Below are 22,698 nucleotides of genomic sequence, written 5' to 3'. Positions count from 1 at the left end.
GTTCTGCCACTCACTAGTTGTCTAAATTAAGGTTTACCCTTTAGGTTCCTAAAATGAGGTTAATATCCTAACTCTGTTGTTGTCAGGGTTAGGTAAGTGAAGTGCTTAGCATGGTGTCTGACACACAGAATGGGCTCATGAATGTTACTATTAATATTTTTCAGGCTGGGCACAGTGGCTCACATCTGTAATCCCAGCACATAGAGAGGCCAAGACAGGTGGATTGCTTGAGCCCAGGAGTTTGAGACCAGTGTGGGCAACATGGTGAAACACCATCTCGCCACAAAAAAAAAAAAAAAAAAAAAAGCAAAAAATTAGCCAGGCATGGTGGTGTATACCTGTGGTCCCAGCTTAAATTTGGGAGACAAAACAGAAAATCAATTTAAAAAGTATATAAATGGTTGATGCACAATTAGTGCCCAAACAGGCTGAGACATCTTGGAGTTAAGATGACCAGGCAAAGTGAGATTTAAAATAGAACTTAAGTAAGAAGTCATTCTGAGAAGGGACCTTAACTTTTACTATATACCTGCCACTCTGCATGGGGCCGTAAGTACAGTCATGTGTTTAAGCCTCACACCCAGCTATGATGAGGCATTCTTATTCCCAGTTCATGGGTGAGAAGACAGGCTCTGAGATGCTCATTCACTTGCTCTGGGTCATCAGTTAGTAGGAGAGCTAGAGTCAGCCTGGGCGTGCTCCTCTCCAAAGTCCATGCTTGGTGGTGGCAGAGCAGCCTAGCAGGGAGGTCCTAAAGGTCAGCTCCACTCTCTGCCATTTGCAGATGATAATAAGAAACAAACAAAACACCCATAGCATGTAAAGCCTCATGTTAGCCTGATAAAGTACATCATCTAGAGAACTATATTAAAGGAAAAAACCCCAAAGAAACAAGCTGCATGTTTTTGCTCTTGACTTTTTTTCCTTGGGTAGAGTTAATCTGTGGCAAAAAGTGGTTCAAAGGAAGGTGAGGGAGAAACAAAGGTGGGGAATGATCAACAAGTGCCTATCAAGAGGTGATTGCACTTACGGGAAAACAGTTCCAGTCCAGTGTGGTTTCTGTTTCCCCACCGGGCTGGCTGATCTGGGATTTCATCTCTCCATGGGTTGCATTGCAGCAGTCCTGGTTCCCGTGTAGTTCCTGCTGGAATATCTAACAGGTGGGCAGGCATTTAGATTTCCAGCATGACTCCACCCTGGCTGAGCCCCTCATTCAAGCTAAGAATGTAAGGACAGCAGGTGGCCTGCAGGGTGTGCTCTGAGGAGCTGCCCAAATCACTCTCCATTACCTGGCCATTAAGCGTTCTTAAAGAGCCTCCTTAAGCAGAGTTTAACCGGAAGAGATACATTGTCATTGTTGTTTTCTTAGAGTTCAGTTTTTGGAAGGAAAAGAGATATATTGTGTTGCTAGTCATCAAGTTAGCTGCTTAAAGCATTAGCAAGGACAGTCTATTCACCCACTGTCACCTGGCAAAGGCTGTGACTCTGAAGGATAAACCCACAACAGATAAGTTTTGATGGATTGAGAGAAAATGAAACATGGTTCTTTGTCAGGCTCCCGTGAGACTTGGAAGGAGGGCCTTGATGGGGAGGTGTACGTGGTTCCCAGAGCTGTCATAACAAATGACCGCAAACTGGGTGGCTTAAAACAACAGACATTTATTCTTTCATAGTTCTAGAGGCCAGAAGTCTGAAATCAAGATGTAGGAGGGTAGGGTTGGTTCCTTCTGGACATTTTGAAAGAGTCTGTTCTATGCCTTTGTTCTAGCTTCTGGGAGTTGCTTCTGGGAATTGCTGGCAATCTTTGGTTTTCCTTGGATTGTAGAGGCCACTCTCCAGTCTCTGCCTTTGTCTTCACCAGCTGTTTTCCATGTGTGTCTCTGTCTCTGTGTGTCTTCTCTTCTTATAAGGACACTGGTTGTATTTTATTAAAGGCTCATCCTACTCCAAGATGATCTCATCTTAACTAGTTGCATCTGCAATAACTCTATTTTCAAATAAGATAACATTCTGAGATCCTGGAAAGAACATGAATTCTCGGGGGACACTCCCCAACCCGGTAAAGAGGGAAGCATAAAACCATGAGGGGTTATTGTCTGGGGATAGAGAATAATGAGGAAAAGAGAGGAAGAGTCTTGAAGGAATAGTTGAAAGATACAGAATGCTAGTAAAGCAGGCAGGATTTAACACAAAATAGATATCCCATCGAATGGGGAACTCGAGGAGAGTTTAAAGAAGGAATTGTTTCCATGAGTGTCAGAGTTAAGTAAAAAGTCAAGCAAACTAGGGGCAGTGAAGCCTTCCCCAGTAACAGTGGCAGGGCTCCGTTTTCCCCAATCCTGCTGCCCTTCCCCTTGTCAGAGCTGTACCGTCAGGGCTGCTGCCAATGGCCTGCTCCATGGTGCCTTCAGGTCCTGCCCTAGGCCCTCCCTGATGCTGGGATGCCGATGCCTATGGGACCCTGCCTGGCCTTCTGGCATGTGCAACCTGGAAATGTGGGTGAATCAGTGGGGTTGCGCTTCTCTTAAAGAATGAGGGGCTGAAGGCGACTGGTGCACATTCCTTGTCTTCCTCCCTAGCAGACTGTCTGAGGTGTATTTCATAAGATTCCACGGAAGATTCTGAGGAATGAAGCACCCATTGACAACAGCAGTGGCCAACTCAGTAATTCATCCTTGTTGGCTTTGAACCTCCCTGTTGTTCACGCTTCTTGCCCCTCATTCCTCTTCTCTAAGCTGAGTTCCCAAATAGATCACCTGCACCCAAGCCTTTGTCTCAGGCTCTTCTTTGGCAGAAGGGGTAAAGGGAGTGTGGAGCTACTGGAGCAGAAGGGAGGGGGAGAGGCAGGGGACAGAGCAGGAGCAAGCTGAAGGTGAAGACAAATTGCTGTCTCTGGGGAAGAATGCAGTGACTGCCAACTCTTGGACCAGCAGGCAACAGGGAGGGGAAGCACACAGTCCAACCCAACCTCCTCTCCCACTCGCTGGCCCCTGCAAAGACATTCCATGGCTGAAGCAAACCCCAGAGAGTGAGGAAGGAATTCATTTAATAGAGGTCAGCCTCCTAGAGCACAGAGCAGGTGGGAAGGATGGAAAGGAGAGCTGGAAACAAATAGAGAAGGCCCAGCATGACTAGGTTTGTTCACATATCAGTTTTCTCTCCTACTGACCATGAGTCCTACAAAATTGACGCAACATTGACGTAATTCACAAGGTCATCTTTTCAAAGGATAAGTGCTTCTAAGACGAAGTTACTTTTCCAACTGCACAGGAAGAACTTGTCTGTTACCTAGATTCTTATATTTATTTAAAATTATTGAGCATAATGGTCTTAGTAAGCCTGGCCATCATCTGAGTTAAACAGCCTAGTATATTAGGAAGAAACTGGACTAGAATTCGGAACAACCCTGGTGCAAATCCCAGCTCTGCTACTAACAAGTGGTGTACCGTTAAGCAAGTGCCCTAACCCTTCTGGATCTCAGTTTCTTATCCCAAAATGGGTTTAAAGTCTCAGCCATATATCACAAAATTTTTGTGAGGATTCAATGAAATACGATATTGTAGATGGTGGCTTTTAAAAAAAAATTACTCATTTGGGTAAGTGCCTCTGTTTTCTTATATTCATAGATATTGATGGATATTATTAATGAATTATACAGAGTTCTGAACATGAGAGGATTTCTCTGAAAGTTATGGTTGGGTAATTGCAGTATTTTATCATCACTGTCTTCTTGTGGTCAACCATATAAAATATCCTAGAGTTAATAGTAAATAACAAATGAACAAGGTGTTTTCCAAGTGCATTCAGAGTTTAATGATCTTTAAACCCAAATTGGTGGAGATGAAGTAATTTATGCTCAGACCTTGTGAGACAGTTTGTCTGATTGCTGATAGTGATGAATCACTGAGGGAAAGACCCACATTTCTGTGCTGCTGGAGGCTTTTACTTAACTCCTGCGTCAGCTGAGCAGCATACAAGCTCACTGGCAAAGTGACCTCTGCCTGGAAACCCAGCATGAAGGGACTTCTCATCTCCGGGCTTGCCCTCAGCTATTTGAAAATGTTTTATGAGACTCTATGGCCAGTATGTGTTGACGGAAGGATGTGCTCTTTCTGAGGTGCAATCCATCTTGCATCCAATAATCTGTCTGTAATATTTTGAAATAGAACATGTTTAGTTCTTTCCTTATCCTTTGTAGAAAATCTGCCCAATGCTTTTGGAGCCATGGTGTCATGTAGAGGAAATGTCTCGCTCCTGCCTTGTAAATCATTTTTCCCCTTATTTTCTTCCTCTTTCCCAAATCGGATTTTTTTTAAGATGAGTGAAGATAATGAGAAAAAGAGAACTTAATGAAAAGGAAACCATGGATACCAGTTTATGATAATACTAGCCTTATTTTTTAAAAAGGAAAACAATGAAGTTGAGGCAAATTAGATAATAAAAAAATAAGATATATTATCTAAATAGTAACGTCTATGTGTTCTCTCCGGATTAGATAGTTAAGCCATGTATTTAATTTGTTGAGTATTTTGTGGTTATTGCTCTGTTTATAAAAATGATTGTTGGCTTAAACTCTCATTCAGAAGAGAAACCCAGGGGACATTGTAATAAATATGTATTAGTCTTAAAATAGTGTTTAAACATTACATCTGATAGTTCTTAGCAGTGCTCTGGTGTTACAACCAAAGGTTAAGCCACAACAGAATTAAAAATATGCCTTACATAAGAAATTTTTTCTCAGGGGCTTATATTTTGAATCTGTTTTCAATGAGCAGAGAAGGGAGATACTGAGAAATGCATTTTTGACTGGGAGAAGTGAAGGAGACACATGGAAGGAGACAGGAGATTATTTTCTTTAAAAAAATAAATCACAAAAAAACCCCATTAGTAATCTGAGATTGGGCACTATGAGTACCATTGCTTTTGAGACTCTGCCAATAGAAATTTTTCTAAACTAGTTTTTTAAGTGACAAAAATTGTATATATTTATCATGTGCAACATGTTTTGAAATATGCATACATTGTGGAATGACTAAATCGAGCTAATTAACACATGCATTACCTCACGTGTGTGTGTGGAGAGAACAATTAGAATCTACTCTCCTAATTTTCAATAACACAGCCTATTGTTATTGACTATAGTCATCAGTTGCACAATAGGTCTCTTGAACATTTCTCCTATCTAACTGAAATTTTGTATCCTCTGACCAACATCTCTTTGTAAAAATTCAACAGGAATTTTTGGTCAGAGGTCCTTGGGAAATCGACCAGGCTCCTCCCTGTTCCACATTTCTCTTTAATAGTAACTGCTGGCTGCCATAGAATCGTTGAAGCCCTTCCTCCTCCTAGAATTGGAAAGCCATTCTGGAGAAAGAGGCAGGATCTAAGGAAGAACTTGGTCTTGCTCAAGGCGGTGCAGAGTGGGAACCTGAGTTATATCTTATTCTCGCTGCCTCTCTTGCCTCATCCTTGTCCTAGCCCTGAGAGGTAACTAGTGTTGTTGGAGAGCTCTGAGATTTAGGCAAAACAGCGATTCGATTTGGACATCTCCCAGGCCCATGCGTGGCTGGGAGCTCACACTGGCTCAGGTGCGGCAGCAACTCCAGTAAAGAGAAAGTACTAGTTCTATGCCTCAACCTCAACTGTGCAAAGTGACAGTTTACCCCTATGACTAACATGCTCTTAAAACACCCAAAATGCACCTGCAACTGATTAGATCTCCCAGAGTTAGCCCAGGCTGATCCACCTGCCTGCTCAAGCAGCTGAGAATTTGTTTTCAAAACTGTGTGGTTTGACTCTCTCTCAAGAGGCTTACAGATGGCTGGCTTGCTTTTCAAATAGATTTTCTGTGGTCCATTCTCTCTAATTCTGACCATCTATCCCCACTCTCCAGGTCCTGAGATCCACCCTTCTGTTCTGTTTGGTGATCAGGCAATGACTCCTGACCTTTTGCTCCTGTGATCAGAATGCCCAGATACTAGATCACAGCTGGGCTGTGTCTTCTGCATCAAAGGAAATGAGATTGTTCTTATAAAAATTTTAGAACCTAGGTGTCTTGACTGCTTGGATTTGGCATATTTAGATAAGGCTGTTTCCCATCATCCCCAGGCATGGCTCCTTCCTCTCCACTCCCCAAAGCACCTCGATTATTTACTGCTTTCTCTGGCCATATCCACAGTACAGGGTTTACACATTTTGTCCTCATGAGATTATGGACTCCACGAGTCCAGGGACAGTATCTTATTAGGCATTGGCCTCTACAGCACTTAATCCAGTGCCTGGGACTTCAGAAGAAATTCGTAAGTGAATGAATGAGTGAATATTGAACGTGTAACTATCAAAGGGAATTCACGGGAACTTTTGTTTCTCATTGGACTGGAAAGGATTCTTCTTCTTTTTTTTTTTTTTTTGAGACGGAGTCTCGCTCTGTCGCCCAGGCTGGAGTGCAGTGGCGCGATCTCGGCTCACTGCAAGCTCCGCCTCCCGGGTTCACGCCATTCTCCTGCCTCAGCCTCCCAAGTAGCTGGGACTACAGGCGCCCGCCAACACGCCCGGCTAATTTTTTGTATTTTTAGTAGAGACGGGGTTTCACCGTGTTAGCCAGGATGGTCTCGATCTCCTGACCTCGTGATCCGCCCGCCTCGGCCTCCCAAAGTGCTGGGATTACAGGCGTGAGCCACCGCGCCCGGCCGAAAGGATTCTTCTTAGTGCTCAAGCATCTCTTTTGTTGGCCATTGAAACTGCATTAGGAAGACATTGTGATAACTGAGGCATAGCCAGAGGAACAGATCCAGAGAAGAGACATTGCCATGAGTCAAACCTAGGTACTTTTTTAGACAACAAAGGGTAACACCAGAGTTAGTAGTAAGGTAGACTAGACAGACTACCTTATTACAAAAGCATAAAATGAAGACATAATTGTTAGTTGTGAGCATGTTGCTTTAGAATATAAGTGAAAATGTTGGCAAATTGTATTTATATTGGATAAGATCCTCAGACTATTTTCCCAAATATATTGTCAAATTTTCATGACTCAATATAGCATATCCGTGGGGTTGACTCAGGAGTATCATGATGTGGTAGAAAGATTCTTACCTCAATATGTACCTCCACCACTATCTTGTGGGTGGTTTTTGAATGAAGCATTTAAGTGCTCTGGGCTTAATTTTTGTTGTAGAAAACAAATAGAATAGGCGAAGTGGTGCCTCGGCCTTTCAAAGTGCTGAGATTACAGGTGCAAGCCACTGCGCCGGGCCAAAATATTAATATTAGTTAGAAATTAATTAGATACTGTATATCACAATGATGTTCTCATTACGATTTGCTGAAAAACAGTTTGTTAGGGCTGATAGGAGGGTACTACTTCTCTCTCCAGCCGTGAGAACCCCAGAAGCCTTTATTTACAACCCTGGAGGGAAAAGTGATAAACCCATCACAAGGAGGAAGTAGGGAAGAGAGCTGGAGGGGGAAAGCAGTCATTCATATTTGATTTCTTCCACGTAATTGTTCCTCTACCATGACCCATAGAGCCAGGAGGAAGTGTGGAGGAGACAGAGATGAGTTACCAATGTATTTGAACAAACTGAAATGCACAGTTCCCTGTCCTTTCTGTCTCCCATTATTACCCCAGTGTTCCCAATTGTGCAACAGCGTGACCTTACATCAGACAGAAAAAAGAGGGAGTTTGGCAATAACGTGAGAAAAGCTTCTGATGCAAACATAATTCCTTTTGCTTTACAGAAACATAAATTATGTACAAAAAGTATTTATGCTCTAACTTGAACATTCAGTTCCATTGATACACAGTATATGCTACCAACGTCTGCTAAAAAATAAGAATTTGCAGGCTTTCTAAGCTTGTTTAATAATGAGGAAGATCGTAAGGCTTGGCTTTTCCCTGTAAGAATGCTGAAACAGGTTCGGATAAAAAACAAACCAACACAAATCAAACAACTTTCTCTTTCCTCTGTGTTTCTCCTCTTCCACAGCTTTGGATTCTTCCAGAATACTTGTTACCTCAGATTAGGGTGGGATGCCTTTGAGATAGCCCCACATGGGGTAAACTAAGCTTTTGATGGTTTTATATAGCAGGCCCTGGGCTAGCTGTTTGCATGCATGATCTCATGATTGCCATGCAAATATTTATATACGATGAAGTCTCCTTGATTGGAGCCATACTCTTATCTTCTTGTCCATCTCTCCCTAATTATAATGTGTCATGGGAATTTTGCAACTAATTCAGAATTTTTTTCAGAGGGAACCTGGGTTCTGCATATGCTCTTTGTGGATAAATTCTCCCTGAAATCCCAGAAAGTCCAAAATTGAATTGCCTGGTATATGGTTGCCTTGGCATATGATCTGTGAACAAACTGGTTTTATCTGGTGTGTTGTTTAGAGTGTCAATGAGGTTGTATAGTAGTTAGCAGATGTAGGAAGAAGGCAATTTGATGAATGGCAGCTATAAAATGAAACAAGGAAGGAACATCACTACATTTGTGTTCAACTTACTTCTGCCATTTGAGGGGCCCTAGGTTGGAAGTGACAACAAACTGATAGGGTCAAAGAAATGGATTGCTAAGTTTAGAAGTGTCGGCCAGGCACAGTGGCTCATGCCTGTAATCCAAGCACTTTGGGAGGCCAAGGCGGGCGGATCACGAGGTCAGGAGATCAAGACCATCCTGGCTAACACGGTGAAACCCCGTCTCTACTAAAAATACAAAAAATTAGCCGGGCGTGGTGATGGGCGCCTGTAGTCCCAGCTACTCAGGAGGCTGAGGCAGGAGAATGGCGTGATCCTGGGAGGCAGAGTTTCCAGTGAGCCGAGATCGTGCCACTGCACTCCAGCCTGGGCGACAGAGCGAGACTCTGTCTCAAAAAAAAAAAAAAAAAGTGTCAAGGTTGACTAGAGTTCTTTCTGAATAAAAAAAGCTTTACCACACCATCATTATTGACTGAAAGTGGAAAAGAGACAGAATTGGACAAGTGCCCAGAGAAAAATGGATTTTGTACATACTTTACAAGCTAACATAGACCATTCCTTGCAAAACCCCTCCTTTGAGAAGAATCACACATGCTCCTCCATCCCCCTGATTTGATTTATTGGTATTGTCTTAACAATTTCTCTTTCTTTCTTCCTTTCTTGCTCTCTCGTTTGCTTGCTTGCTTTCTTCCCTTCCTTTTCTTCTTTTTCTTTCTTTTCTTTTCTTTTCTTTTTTTTTTTTTTGACTGGGTCTCACTCACTCTGTCGCCCAGGCTGGAGTGCAGTGGTGTGATCTCGGCTCACTGCAACTTCCGCCTCCTGGGTTCAAGCAATTCTCTTGCCTCAGCCTCCAGAGTAGCTGGGACTACAGGCACGTACCACCAAGCCTGGCTAATTTTTGTATTTTTAGTAGAGACAGGGTTTCACCATCTTGGCCAGGCTGGTCTCGAACTCCTGACCTCAGGTGATCTGCTGGCCTTGGCCTCCCAAAGTGCTGGGATTACAGGTGTGAACCACCGTGCCCAGCCTTGTTTAACAATTTCATGATGCATGTTATTTCTTATTACAATGTGTTCCCCGCCCCTTTATTTCTCTTGCGTAGTCCAATATGAAGAATTGAAAAGAAATGTGATATCTCAACTTTTCTTTAAGTCTCAATCCTAATGCCCTGTTTTTTGTTTGTTTGTTTGTTTGTTTTTTTAAAGCTATGAAAACAAAAAGTACCAAGTCTGTGCCAGGTTCTTTTTCATTTTGTTTTGTGTCTGTGTGTGTGTGTGTATGTGTGTGTGTGTGTGTCATAATAATGAGTGACTTCATATGAGCTTCCAGATTCACTGGTTCTGGCAGAAAGATATTTGTACAGCTGTTTCACAAGCTCTCTCCTGATTAGCCGAGGTAGGGCATCCAATCTACAGTTGTGGAAAAACAACATTAGCTGAAATAGACATAACACCTACAATTTTTTTTAGTGTTGTTGCTTTCACCAAATGCTTGTTCAGCTCTTAGTTATCTTTCAAAACCTGCTCAGGCATTGCCTTCTCAAGGAGCCTTCTTTAGCCACACTTCTTACTCCCTCTCCTCCCCTAATGCCTCATTTTTCTTGTACTATTTCTAGACTTTGCATATTTCTACATTGAAACCGTCCTCTGCATTCTGTTTGTCTACCTCTCCTACCAGTATGTGAATATCTAGAGAGAACAGATGTGATTTTGCTGGTAGCCCTCCACCTAACAATGAATGGCAAAGAGTAGAAGCCAAATAAGTGGACTTTTACTGGACCTGACTGCAGTCATTGTTATAGAGTGTACCGGCAGCTCCAGAAGCATACTGTCCTCTTGATGCAGGATATCTGCCATTGATGTTTTATTTGTTTTCTGACTCAGAAAGTTTCTTCAAAGCCAGTTCCGATCTATTATGAAATATCCTTTTTGTGAGCCACTTCCCATTCCATCCCTTAACACAGATATACGCATGGCCCAGGCAGAGTGTTTCTTTGTGGGTTCTAGGCAGTGATGGGAAATGAAAATACTACATTGCATGAATTCTAAAACCAAAATTTTTTTCTACTGCTTCTTGAATTGAAATTAGGGAGTATTTCACAATCAATGACATCTTATAATTATGATTAGCAGTGTTTTTTTTCTTTTTGAACAGTACCTGAAATAATGTGTCTTATCATTGATGGTATCTTAAGTACTCATAAAAGAAATCTTACTGGTAGCCAGCGCAGCCCTGCCAGGTTATATGTAAATTCGGGATATGTTCCAAGTGCTACATTAAAAATAAACCAAAACAGAAACAGACTTTGTAAAATAGAGTGAAAGAGTGAGCCTTGAAGGATCAGAGGGCAAGGTTCACATGCTATTCATTGTTCTGTCCCTGGCATCTGATCTACTATGCACATGGCACATATTTGTCACTTAAAACACAAAAATAATTGCTAACAGTCTTTGAGTCCTTACTATGCAGAGGTCACTGTGTTTTAAGTATTTTTCATATGTGAGCTCATTTAATTCTCAGGACAACTCTTTGAGTGGGTTCAGTTATGATTCCATTTGTCAGATGCATAAAGTCCAGATGAGGGTAGATAGATGACTTGCTCTGAGTCCCACAGGTAGCAAGTAAATGGCAGAGCCGTGCTGGGTCCCAGGGCCATTTGACTTTAAAGACAACGTTCCTATGTTCTGTGCAGCACTTTCTCCCTAATGAATATTTATTTTAAATAAGTGTTATTTCTACTGATTTTGATGGCTATTTGCTTGGGTCCCCCACCCCCAGTTTCCATTAGTCATTAAATGCTTATCTGAGATTAATATTTAGATAAATATTGCTAATTTTTAATAAACAGTTCATTGGAAAATATTTTCTTTATTTAATGTTACAGGCGAAATCCTATCATCAAAAATAAAACTCCTAGCCAGGTACGGTGGCCTATGCCCGTAATCCCAGCATTTTGGGAGGCCAAAGCAGGAGGAGTGCTTGACTGCAAGAGTTCAAGACCAGCCTGGGAAACATAGCGAGACTCTGTCTCTACAAAAAAATAAAAAATTAGCCAGGTTTGGTTGCACACACCTGTAGTCCCAGCTACTTGAGAGGCTGAGGCAGGAGGGGTGCTTAAGCCCAGGAGGTTGAGGTTGCAATGAGCCCTGACCACACCATTGCACTCCAACCTGCGTGTCAGAGCGAGATCCTGTCTCAAAACAAAACCAAACCAAACAAAAAACTCTTAAAAAAGCCATTTGTGATTATGATGGTGTTGTATTTCATAGAAGAGATGTTGTTGAGATAAAATTTTTTATAAGTAGGAAAAAATGCAATCCCTATTTTGGAGAATTGTCACCCTTGCGTTCCCTGTGAGAAAATAAATGAAGTTCAATGGGCTTTATTAACCTCCTCTATTAGGGCTGAGATGTCTTTTTTTTCTCAACACCGAAAACCTCAGGCATAATCTTAAGAAGTCACTGATGAAATTGCACTTCAGATACAAAAGATTCTGTTAGACCAGTTCACTTTTTTCTCTTTTCATTCATTGCAGAGGGTCAGAACTAGAGGTGGTGGAGTGAACGCCGCACCAGGCAATGGAAGAAGCACTGGCCTAGACCAAACTTAAGCGTGCACCACCATCACCTGGAGGGCTTGTTCCAACACGGATGGCTGGACCCACCCCCAGAATTTCAGATTTATTAGGTCTGCACTGGGCCCTGAGAATGTTTATTTAAAACAAATTCCTGGATGCTACTGGTTCAGTTGCCACACTCTGAGACCCGCTGGCCTTGAGCTTAGAAGATGTGGGTTTGATTCCTGGATTCCACAGTTTACTAGCTGTGAGTTAGAGAATTTAAATTACTTACCTGAGTCTTGGTTTCTTATTTGCAAACTGAACTGTAAACTATCTGTTCTACCCATTTTATAAGACTTTTGTAAGGATAAAATAAAAGAATACATATGCAAATTACTGAAAAACCTGTCACTGTTGTTATTACTAGTATTATTGTGAAAGAAGTTGTAGATTTATGTCAGCCCCAGACAGGAGTTGACAGAACCTTCGAGTTGCACAAGGCCTGCTGGAGCACTTCAGAGAATTCCAAATGAATCTTGATTGCATCGTGGAATGTACAGCACTGGGGCCCTGGGGACCAGCATGGAACGTGAGTAAAGACAAGATAGGTTCTATCATCCTCCAGACCTGCAGATGTGTGTTCAAATCCTGACTCCATGGGGCTTGACTCTATCCCTTCTGGAAAAATGGAAATAAAAGTGCCTACCTTACTGGTTTATTGTGAGGACTATTTGAGATAATGTATTTAAAGAACTAGCACAGTGCACGGCACATAGTGGGCACTCACTAAATATTAGCTCTTAATATACTTATGAAAACTAAACCCAATGGGGAGAAAATGCAAGGCCATCTTGGTAATACAACTGTACGTATTATGAGGTAGCCAGGTCTCTCAGCCCAAAAGACCATATTCCAGGGCCAGGCACGGTGGCTCACGCCTGTAATCCCAGCACTTTGGGAGGCTGAGCTGGGTGGATGACTTCAGGCCAGGAGTTCGAGACTAGCCTGGCCAAAATGGCAAAACCCCCATCTTTACTAAAAATGCAAAATTAGCTGGGTATGGTGGCACACACCTGTGGTCCCAGCTACTCAGGAGGCTGAGGCATGATAATTACTGGAATCTGGGAGGTGAAGGTTGCAGTAAGCTGAGATTGTGCCACTGCACTCTAGCCTGGGTGACAGAGCAAGAAAAAAAAAAAAAAGACCATATTCCAGTGCTGCTGCTCTGAGAGAGCAGTTAGACTCACTGACCTCCCACGTTGCTTCCAAATGAGATTTTAATGTCAGCACAAAGCAAACGCATCTAGTCAGTTGCCAGCAACCAGGGCTGTTTTCCCCAGACTTCCCTTATGACTGACAGCTACACCATTCATTTCTTTGCTATGACCTACCTTGTAATTATGAAGCAACACTTTCTGGAATTCCCTAGCAGGCAGAGCACTAACAATAGAAAAATTGAAATTAGATGGAGATCAGTCCACAGAGCTCTTCATTTTCCCTTGGATTATGTGACAGTGGAATCAAGCCTAAACTAGACAATGCATGACAACACAATGAGCTCTGCACTAACAAACGCCAGATAAGCTCCAGCAGTCTGCTTTCGGTGGGTGGAAGTTCCAGGCTTGCAAAACCCTGTAGATAATAGAAGCAACAACTGGAGCACAATTGCTGACCCAGTTGCCAAATCTGATGCCATGTCATGGGGCTGGAATGCAGCTCAGTGCCATGCTGGACAGACTTTTCTCTTTTACTACATGCTTATCAGAAGTTATTCACCTGGGCTGCATGTCTTCTTGCACATTACATGAACTAACACTTTGCCCGTTCATCTTGACAGCACAAGAGATACAGATGGGCAGGGTGTCCTTAAACACGCCTGCCTGTTCCTGTGATAGTAAGTGATTGACTCAACAAAAATGGAAGAGAATTTGCTCAACTTTGATCTTTCTCTCTTCACTGTGTTTATGCAGGCTAGGTGGGTCACAGGACAGGTGAGGAAATGTGAGAGTGAGGCATTTCAATGTTATCTGATAGCACCAGTTGCCTCTCTTGACATTCCTTGCTAGCAAATATGAAAAATGCAATACCCTATATGAATATGCCTAATATGTCATTTTCCCCTAAGAAGGGAGAAGTGAGACTCTATTATTACTAATTTTTCCAATGGAAATCCTCACTATGATTGCAGGATAATGCATCATCCATTTTGTAGACAACTTATTTTTTCTGATTTGATGTAAACTTTTGACTTTCTGCCCTTCTCTGCCCAGTTACTTCTAATTCTGAAGACTTTTTTCTCACATTCTTTCATGGTTTCAGTCTCTGCAGCACTGACATCCTTTCCATGTAATTCACTGCCAGATTTCCTGGTGACTTCCAGATTCGTAATCTTCTGGTGTCTTCCATTTGGATGAGCTCTGTCTCAGCCACTCCCCAGGAGGCCACACCTTATGCTTGGTCACAACTCAGATCCACTCCACTTTCAGGACGGCACATTCGGAAATCTCTTCCTTTTCTGCCTCCCTCCTTCCCTCTTTCTGCTTTGCATTTCATCTTAATTGAGACCTCTACTGCATGACTTTTATCTGGTCACCTACTCCGCCAATGCATTTGGTTTCATTCTTCTCCATCAGTCTGAACTCATTGGTCCATCATTCAGTTCAGGATCACCTACAATCCTCTTCTGTGATCTCTCTCAAATCTGTCTTTCCTTCCATTCCTGCAGGTGCTCTCTAAGACACTTGCAAGGATCTCCCACCCAGTCTCCTTATCTTCCAATCTGCTCTACTCTAATCTATATTAGTTACCCCTTCTAGGAGGATCATCCTGCTTTTAAAATGCCAATAAAGCTTTTCCAACTCTTATCTTCCAAACCCCTTCTACTTCTCCCTCCAAGTCTCGCTCCAGCTCTTTCCTCTCCTTTGAAATGCTCTTTCTCATCTCTGCCTGAAAAATACCATCTGTTCTTTCTAAAGACCATTTCCAATAGCATCTCCAGATTCCTCAAACTTTACTTGACCCCTTCTTGGTGTTATATGTCCATGCTAGCTATAGTGGTTTATATATTTGTTTTATCTTCTCTGCAGTGTGATCAGTGGGAGGTTCATGAGCTCTGGATTTAGAGAGAGATCTGGTTTAAGTTATCGGTATTTACCAGTTGTGTGATCTCAGGCAAGTCACTCCATTTCGCAAAGACTAAATTTCCCCATCTGTATAAAGGGATGATGCTATCTATCTCATGGGATTGTTAGGATTAAATGAGATAAAATGACTGCCATATGAAAGCCACTCAATAAATATCACTTCTTCTCTTTTTCCCCATTCCATGCATCCTTGAGGTATGAGATTATTTCTACTCATTTTGTTTCCTTGGAAGGCCAGCATTGTTTGGCGCCTAGTAGGCTATTAATAAATAATTACTGTATTCATGTATTCATATCAAGTGTCTTTGCTTTCCTGTTAAAAGTTAGAGCTCCCGAGACAATGTATTTTTCATTTGCAGTTCATTTCCTACTTAATTTTGGCAAGTTTAAAGCAGAATATTCTTTATATATTGAGCAGATAGTTAACAGGTAAACCTAGTGCCAACAATTCTGTCTTGTCTATTGAGAAAGACTAGCGGCTATGTGGTCTGTGTCTGGCTTGGAGTTAAGGAGAAGATTTTTTAGTGTGTGTGACAAAAACTCAGTCATAATAGTGATATTTGGGAAGCTCCCTTTTCAGCTTATTGAATCAATATGACCCAATAAGATTGTGGCCAATCATGGTCCTCTCCCAGCTTCATAGCCAATAGGAAATGAGCTGGGAGCACTGATTCACATCCTTGTGTGTATGTGTGTGGCGGGGCTTGGTGGGGGGGAAAATGATTCCTGTTACAAAATCTAGTGATACTACAGTATTCCTGGCTAAAGAAGTGCTTCTTTTAGGAAAAGCTAAGCTTCAAGCTAAATATGTTTCTTTAAAGTATCATGATGTACAGCAAAGATTATTGAACTTGGAGTAGTGCAGAGGCTTGGACTCAAATCTCAGCTCCACTACACTATCAGCAGTGGAACCTCATGCATGTTACTTGGACCTCTTTCACTTGTAAAAGGCAAGAAAAATACCCACATCACAGATTGTTGTAGGGATGGAAGCCATGCTTATGAATGCACCCTGTAGCGTGCATGGCATTTACAGAGAAAGCAGTTCACAAATGTTAGCTTTGGAATGCCAAAGTGTATAGAGAACTTCTCATAAAAGAAAGATCTAGTTTACTTTGCAGAAATGCAATAGCAGGCATTGTGTTATCATCATCTGTGTGACAGTTTTTGTGTGTCAACTTGGCTAGGCTATGGTGCTCAGATGTTAGGCCAACAGCAGTCTAGAAATGGCTGTGAAGGTATTTTTTAGATATGACTAATAGTTCAATCAGCAGACTAAGCAAAGCAGATTAGTCTCCATAATGATGGTGGGCTTCAGCTAATCAGTTGAAGGCCTTAAAAAGAAAAAAAGAAAAAAATCTGAGGTCCCCTAAGGAAGGGGGACCTCTGCCTCCAGTCTGTCTTCAGACTAGAACTGCAACATCAGTTCTTCTCTGAGTCTCTAGCCTGCTGATCTCCGCAAATTTTGACTTGCCTTCCCCCAAAATTGCACAAGAAAATTCCTTAAAATAAATCCCTATCTACCTATCAATCTGTCTATCCTGTTGGCTCTGTTTCTCTAGAGAACCCTAACTAATACAGCCCATCTTGCTCACTGGGTGGTAATTGAATGTCAGGAACTGTATCTAACTCATCTTCACATCTCCAGTACCTAGCACAGTGCCAAATCTATAACAAATATTTATGCTTATTGAACTGCAGAGAATAGCAGCTCACATTCAGACACTATCTTATAAAAATGGTACTTGCACAGAAGGTTTAATTAATTCATCCCTCTACCTAGTTATGCATCCATCAAACATTTTGAGGGGAGCTTATTCCATATGACTGTGCTTGACACTGGTGATGCAGAGAGAAAAGACAGAATGCATTCTCACTATTTCATGGTGGCGTGAGGAGACAGTGCGAGTGAATGGGGCAGACGCAGGAAAGGAGGGTGAAGTGAGACACTGGGAATCTGTTTATCCAGGTGAGACAACAGGACAGCCTGACATAAGGGGGGACAATTGGGAAGAAGAGGAAGGGATGGGTTTAGGAGGTAGAAATAATAGGAGGGGAGAAACAAGGAGTGAGGCATCTCCCATGACTGCCTGGTTTCTGGTTAAGGTGTCTGGGAACACAGAGGAGGAACAGAGTTTCTCATCATCTTATCTGATCCTAACATTCCTCAGCATCATACAACACAACCCCCTCATTTTAGGGATATGGATACAGAAGCTGAGAGAGAGCAGGTCTTTTGCCACCGCCCTCATAAGTCAGGAGCTGGCAGAGTGAGTTTTAGAAGCCAAGCGCGTGCTGTTTTGCTGAGTGTCCACTGTGGCCCACACAACGGTGCCTGCCAAGTTCCTTGCACAATGGAAGGAAGGGAAATGAGCTCAAAGAGTCCCTGTTACTTCTGTGTGCTGCGGTTTCACTCTCGTGAGCTGTCGCATCGCTGACCAGCCTGCCATGCTCTCTGAGTGTCAACTGGGACCTGACCCAGCACCGGACTCATTCCATTTGGAAGATGGGTGTAATACCAGGCCTCAGTCCCCCATCTCTACTCCAGCCATGTTCAGCTGTGAGTTTACCATCATAACTTCCTGAATCTCAAGGGACAGCAATCAGATCCTTGCCAGATGGCTAGGCAATGGGATGCAATTTTTACATGAAATCACTGTAGACACTGTGACCAATGGAACTACCATTTTCATGGAGACCGGCTGAGCCCTGCTAACTGAAAATTCAGAGCATCTCCAGCCATTGTATCCAGTTGATGAAGTTGATGCTCTCCAACCATACCACATTATTTTGAATCCAAATTCATAGTTTACTTTCCAGGGTCATCCTGAGGATTGGAGGAAGGCACAGGAAATATCAGCGATTATCCTCCATTATCAGATTATTATATTTTTTGTGTTAACATTTCTAGCGGTAAAATAGCTTGGAGAGGTTTAAACCATCTCTTAACCCACATTCTTTTGTAATTCTTTTTCAATTTAAAATCGATGATATCATTGGACTTCAATATTCTACTATTTAATCCCTTGTATAGATCTGCAAGCTTTCAGTTATTTATTTCACCCTGAGTTTCCAGTTTGGGCAAATAAACAGTTGCCACCATGCACAGGTGACTCACCATGCACATGGGACTTCCACTATGATAGAAGGTCATGGTGTGCCTGATGGCTTAGGCAAAGCTCCCCCACATTCACCTCCAGGACTTTCCTCTTTCTCTTGGGAACGTGCTTGCCATCTGCTGGGCTATGTGTTCCATGAGGTTAGAGGCTGTGGCTGCCATGTCCACCACTCTGTTTCTAGCACTGAATCAGGGCCTGGCACCCAGAAACTACAGAATAAATATTTATTGAGTGAATGCCTAGAGACTAATCATCAGCGACGTAATCATGTTATTTGTCCTTTTCTACAACAAATGTTTCTCAAAGGTCAGAAGTGAGAAGATGAAACCAGGACCAACGTGGATTAAATAGAGGTATGATATAATTTCCTATTGTCTCCGTCCATCTGCAGTCAAGGTTATACTCACATCTCAGATCTTCATCAGAATGGCTTTCCCTCTTCTCTTAAAAGAAAACAGAAGAGTTCTGTGCAGTTAAGAGGTTGAATGAAAAAAGGGAGGGAGGGTTCAGAAGGAAAAGTCCAAACATCCTCTTCCCCATGGAAATAATGATAATAGGAATAATGAGAAGGCTAAATTATTTGCTTACTATGTGGCACTGCACTTTATTATTTAATTAATCCTCATGGCAAGCCTATGAGGTAGATAGTATCATGCCCAGTTGTGGGGGAAAAAAAGGGGGGAATTTAGAAGAATGTAAATAACTTGCCCAAGCTGGTAGGTAGAGAAGCCGGAATTCCACCCCAGGTCTGTCTGAGTCCAGAGTTTAACCACCAACCCTTAGCTGGTTTGAATATTTAAGGGCAGGGTCCAAGTCTCATTCATCTTTATTTAACTCATAGCACCTGGCCTAAGGTCACACCTGCCACGTGGAAACAGCAAATATTAGTTGATTCAAAAGTAGAGCTAGTCAAAGGCCCTGGGATAGGGTTACTTTACTGGAAAACAGGGCATGCATGAAAGGAAATGTAAAAGCCAACCAAGAAAAAGCAGAGTGGCACAAGTGGTCTTATATCACACCAAAGACAGAGGTTAACCTTAAATGTGTTTGGAATTCATAGCATGAAGTTAAAAAAGAATTTTGAAGCGGCTACACTGTAAGAATGATAAATCATGGGAAACAGCTGGAAGGATCCTGAAGGTCTTTCTTCTGACTTGTTCTTTTTCCAAGGACTGTAGATTCCTTAGCTTAGGCCAGCTGGGGTGAGTTCTTGTTGGTGTGTGAGTATATGGTTTTCATATGTAAAGCAAATTTAAGACTCGGTTATGATAGATTTGTGCTGTGTTTGTGCCCCAATCTTCAGGCCACATTTCTACTGTGCTGTCTTAGCCAGCTTCTCGTGGGCAGGGCTGTCAAGTCAACTCCCAGACTTGGTGGGTTGTCCACTCTATCAGCCTCCTTCAGAATGTTCGTGGTGGCACCTCTAGATCCTTCTCAGAATGCTGTCTCATTTATTTCCTGACAGTTAAAGAAAACTTAAGAAAGTGAAAGCTTACATGAGAAAATGAGTAAGCACTTTTAAAACAGAACTATTAAGCTCACTTTCAATGTTGCTAAAGTTCGCCCTTTTTAGACACCTTTAAATCCCTAGTGCCCAGACAAATCAAATGCCTAATAGGGCTTGCTTCCAGTGCGGTCTACAAGGACACTTTAAAAAAGGTTGTCCAGATAGAAATAAGCCGCCCCCTCTTCCATGCCCTTTATGTCAAGGGAATCACTGGAAGGCCCACTGCCCCAGGGGACAAAGGTCTTTTGAGTCAGAAGCCACTAACCAGATGATCCAGCAGCAGGACTGAGGGTTCCCCGGGGCAAACGCCAGCCCATCACCCTCACAGAGTCCCAGGTATGCTTGACCATTGAGGGCCAGGAGGTTAACTGTCTCCTGGACGCTGGCGCAGCCTTCTCAGTCTTACTCTCCTGTCCCAGACAACTGTCCTCCAGATCTGTCACTATCTGAGGGGTCCTAGGACAGGCAGTCACTAGATACTTCTCCCAGCCACTAAGTTGTGACTGGGGAACTTTACTCTTTTCACATGCTTTTCTAATTATGCCTGAAAGCCCCACTCCCTTGTTAGGGAGAGACATTCTAGCAAAAGCAGGGGCCATTATACCCCTGAACATAGGAGAAGGAACACACGTTTGCCGTCCCCTGCTTGAGGAAGGAATTAATCCTGAAGTCTGGGCAACAGAAGGACAATATGGACGAGCAAAGAATGCCCGTCCTGTTCAAGTTAAACTAAAGGATTCCGCCTCCTTTCCCTAACAAAGGCAGTACCCCCTTAGACCCGAGCCCCAACAATGACTCCAAAAGATTTTTAAGGACCTAAAAGCCCAAGGCCAAGTAAAAGCATGCAGTAGCCCCTGCAATACTCCAAATTTAGGAGTACAGAAACCCATCAGACAGTGGAGGTTAGTGCAAGATCTCAGGATTATCAGTGAGGCCGTTGTCACTCCATACCCAGCTGTACCTAACCCTTATACTCTGCTTTCCCAAATACCAGAGGAAATAGAGTGGTTTACAGTCCTGGACTTTAAGGCTGCCTTTTTCTGCATCGCTGTGCATCCTGACTCTCAGTTCTTGTTTGCCTTTGAAGATCCTTCAAATCCAATGTCTCAACTCACCTGGACTGTTTTACCCCAAGGGTTCAAGGATAGCCCCCATCTATTTGGCCAGGCATTAGCCTAAGACTTGAGCCAATTCTCATACCTGGACACTCTTGTCCTTCAGTACGTGGATAATTTACTTCTAGCTGCCCGTTCAGAAATCTTGTGCCATCAAGCCACCCAAGCGCTTTTAAACTTCCTTGCCACTTGTGGCTATAAGGTTTCCAAACCAAAGGCTCAGCTCTGCTTACAGCAGGTTAAATACTTATGGCTAAAATTATCCAAAGGCACCAGGGCCCTCAGTGAGGAATGTATCCAGACTATACTGGCTTATCCTCATTCCAAAACCCTAAAAGCAATTACGAGGGTTCCTTGGCATAACAGGCTTCTGCCAAATATGGATTCCCAGGTACGGCAAAATAGCCAGGCCATTATATACACTGATTAAGGAAACTCAGAAAGCCAATACCCATTTATAAGATGGATACCTGAAGCAAAAGCAGCTTTCCAGGCCCTGACAAAGGCCCTAACCCAAGCCCCAGTGTTAAGTTTGCCAACGGGGCAAGACTTTTCTTTATATGTCACAGAAAAAACAGGAATAGCTCTAAGAGTCCTTACACAGGTCCAAGGGACCAGCTTGCAACCCGTGGCATACCTGAGTAAGGAAATTGATGTAGTGGCAAAGTGTTGGCCTCATTGTTTACGGGTAGTGGCAGCAGTAGCAGTCTTAGTTTCTGAAGTAGTTAAAACGATACAGGGAAGAGATCTTACTGTGTGGACATCTCATGATGTGAACGGCATACTCACTGCTAAAGGAGACTTGTGGCTGTCAGACAACCGTTTGCTTAAATATCAGGCTCTATTAATTGAAGGGCCAGTGCTGTGACTGCACACTTGTGCAACTCTTAACCCAGCCACGTTTCTTCCAGACAATGAAGAAAAGATAGAACATAACTGTCAATAGGTGATTGCTCAAACCTACCCTTCTCAAAATGACCTTCTAGAGGTTCCCTTGACTGATTCTGACCTCAACTTGTATACTGATGGAAGTTCCTTTGTAGAAAAAGAACTTCAAAAAGCGGGGTATGCAGTGCTCAGTGATAATGGAGTACTTGAAAGTAATCCCCTCACTCCAGGAGCTAGTGCTCAGCTGGCAGAACTAATAGCCCTCACTCGGGCACTAGAATTAGGAGAAGGAAAAAGGGTAAATATATATACAGACTCTAAGTATGCTTACCTAGTCCTCCATGCCCACGCAGCAATATGGAGAGAAAGGAAATTCCTAACTTCCAAGAGAACACCTATCAAACATCAGGAAGCCATTAGGAGATTATTATTGGCTGTACAGAAACCTAAAGAGGTGGCAGTCTTACACTGCTGGGGGCATCAGAAAGGAAAGGAAAGGGAAATAGAAGTGAACCGCCAAGTGGATATTGAAACCAAAAGAGCCACAAGGCAGGACCCTCCATTAGAAATGCTTATAGAAGGACCCCTAGTATGGAGAAATCCCCCCTGGGAAACCAAGCCCCAGTACTCAGAAAAAGAAATAGAATGCGGAACCTCACGAGGACATAGTTTCCTCTCCTCAGGATGGCTAACCACTGAAGAAGGAAAAATATTTTACTTGCAGCTAACCAATGGAAATTACTTAAAACCCTTCAACAAACCTTTCACTTAGGCATTGATAGCACCCATCAGATGGCCAAATTATTATTTACTGGACCAGGCCTTTTCAAAACTGTCAAGAAAAGAAATAATCTGCCAAAGAAATAATTTTTCAAAACTGCCAAAGAA

At 42.6% G+C, this 22,698-nt stretch overlaps 1 long non-coding RNA gene across 1 annotated transcript; it reads left to right on the top strand.

Moving 5' to 3' along the window:
- Positions 1-3,265: 3,265 nt before the first annotated feature.
- LOC130541619 (uncharacterized) lies at positions 3,266-12,442 on the top strand. Its single transcript, XR_008955703.2, has 3 exons — positions 3,266-3,596; positions 11,364-11,400; positions 12,015-12,442. It is a non-coding gene; the product is annotated as an uncharacterized LOC130541619 (long non-coding RNA).
- Positions 12,443-22,698: the final 10,256 nt, after the last annotated feature.

The sequence above is a fragment of the Pan paniscus genome, chromosome 5 (assembly GCF_029289425.2).
Source record: "Pan paniscus chromosome 5, NHGRI_mPanPan1-v2.0_pri, whole genome shotgun sequence".
NCBI lineage: Eukaryota > Metazoa > Chordata > Mammalia > Primates > Hominidae > Pan > Pan paniscus.
The sequence above is the reverse complement of the archived record's forward strand: the minus strand, read 5'-3'. Positions and strand labels throughout refer to the sequence as shown.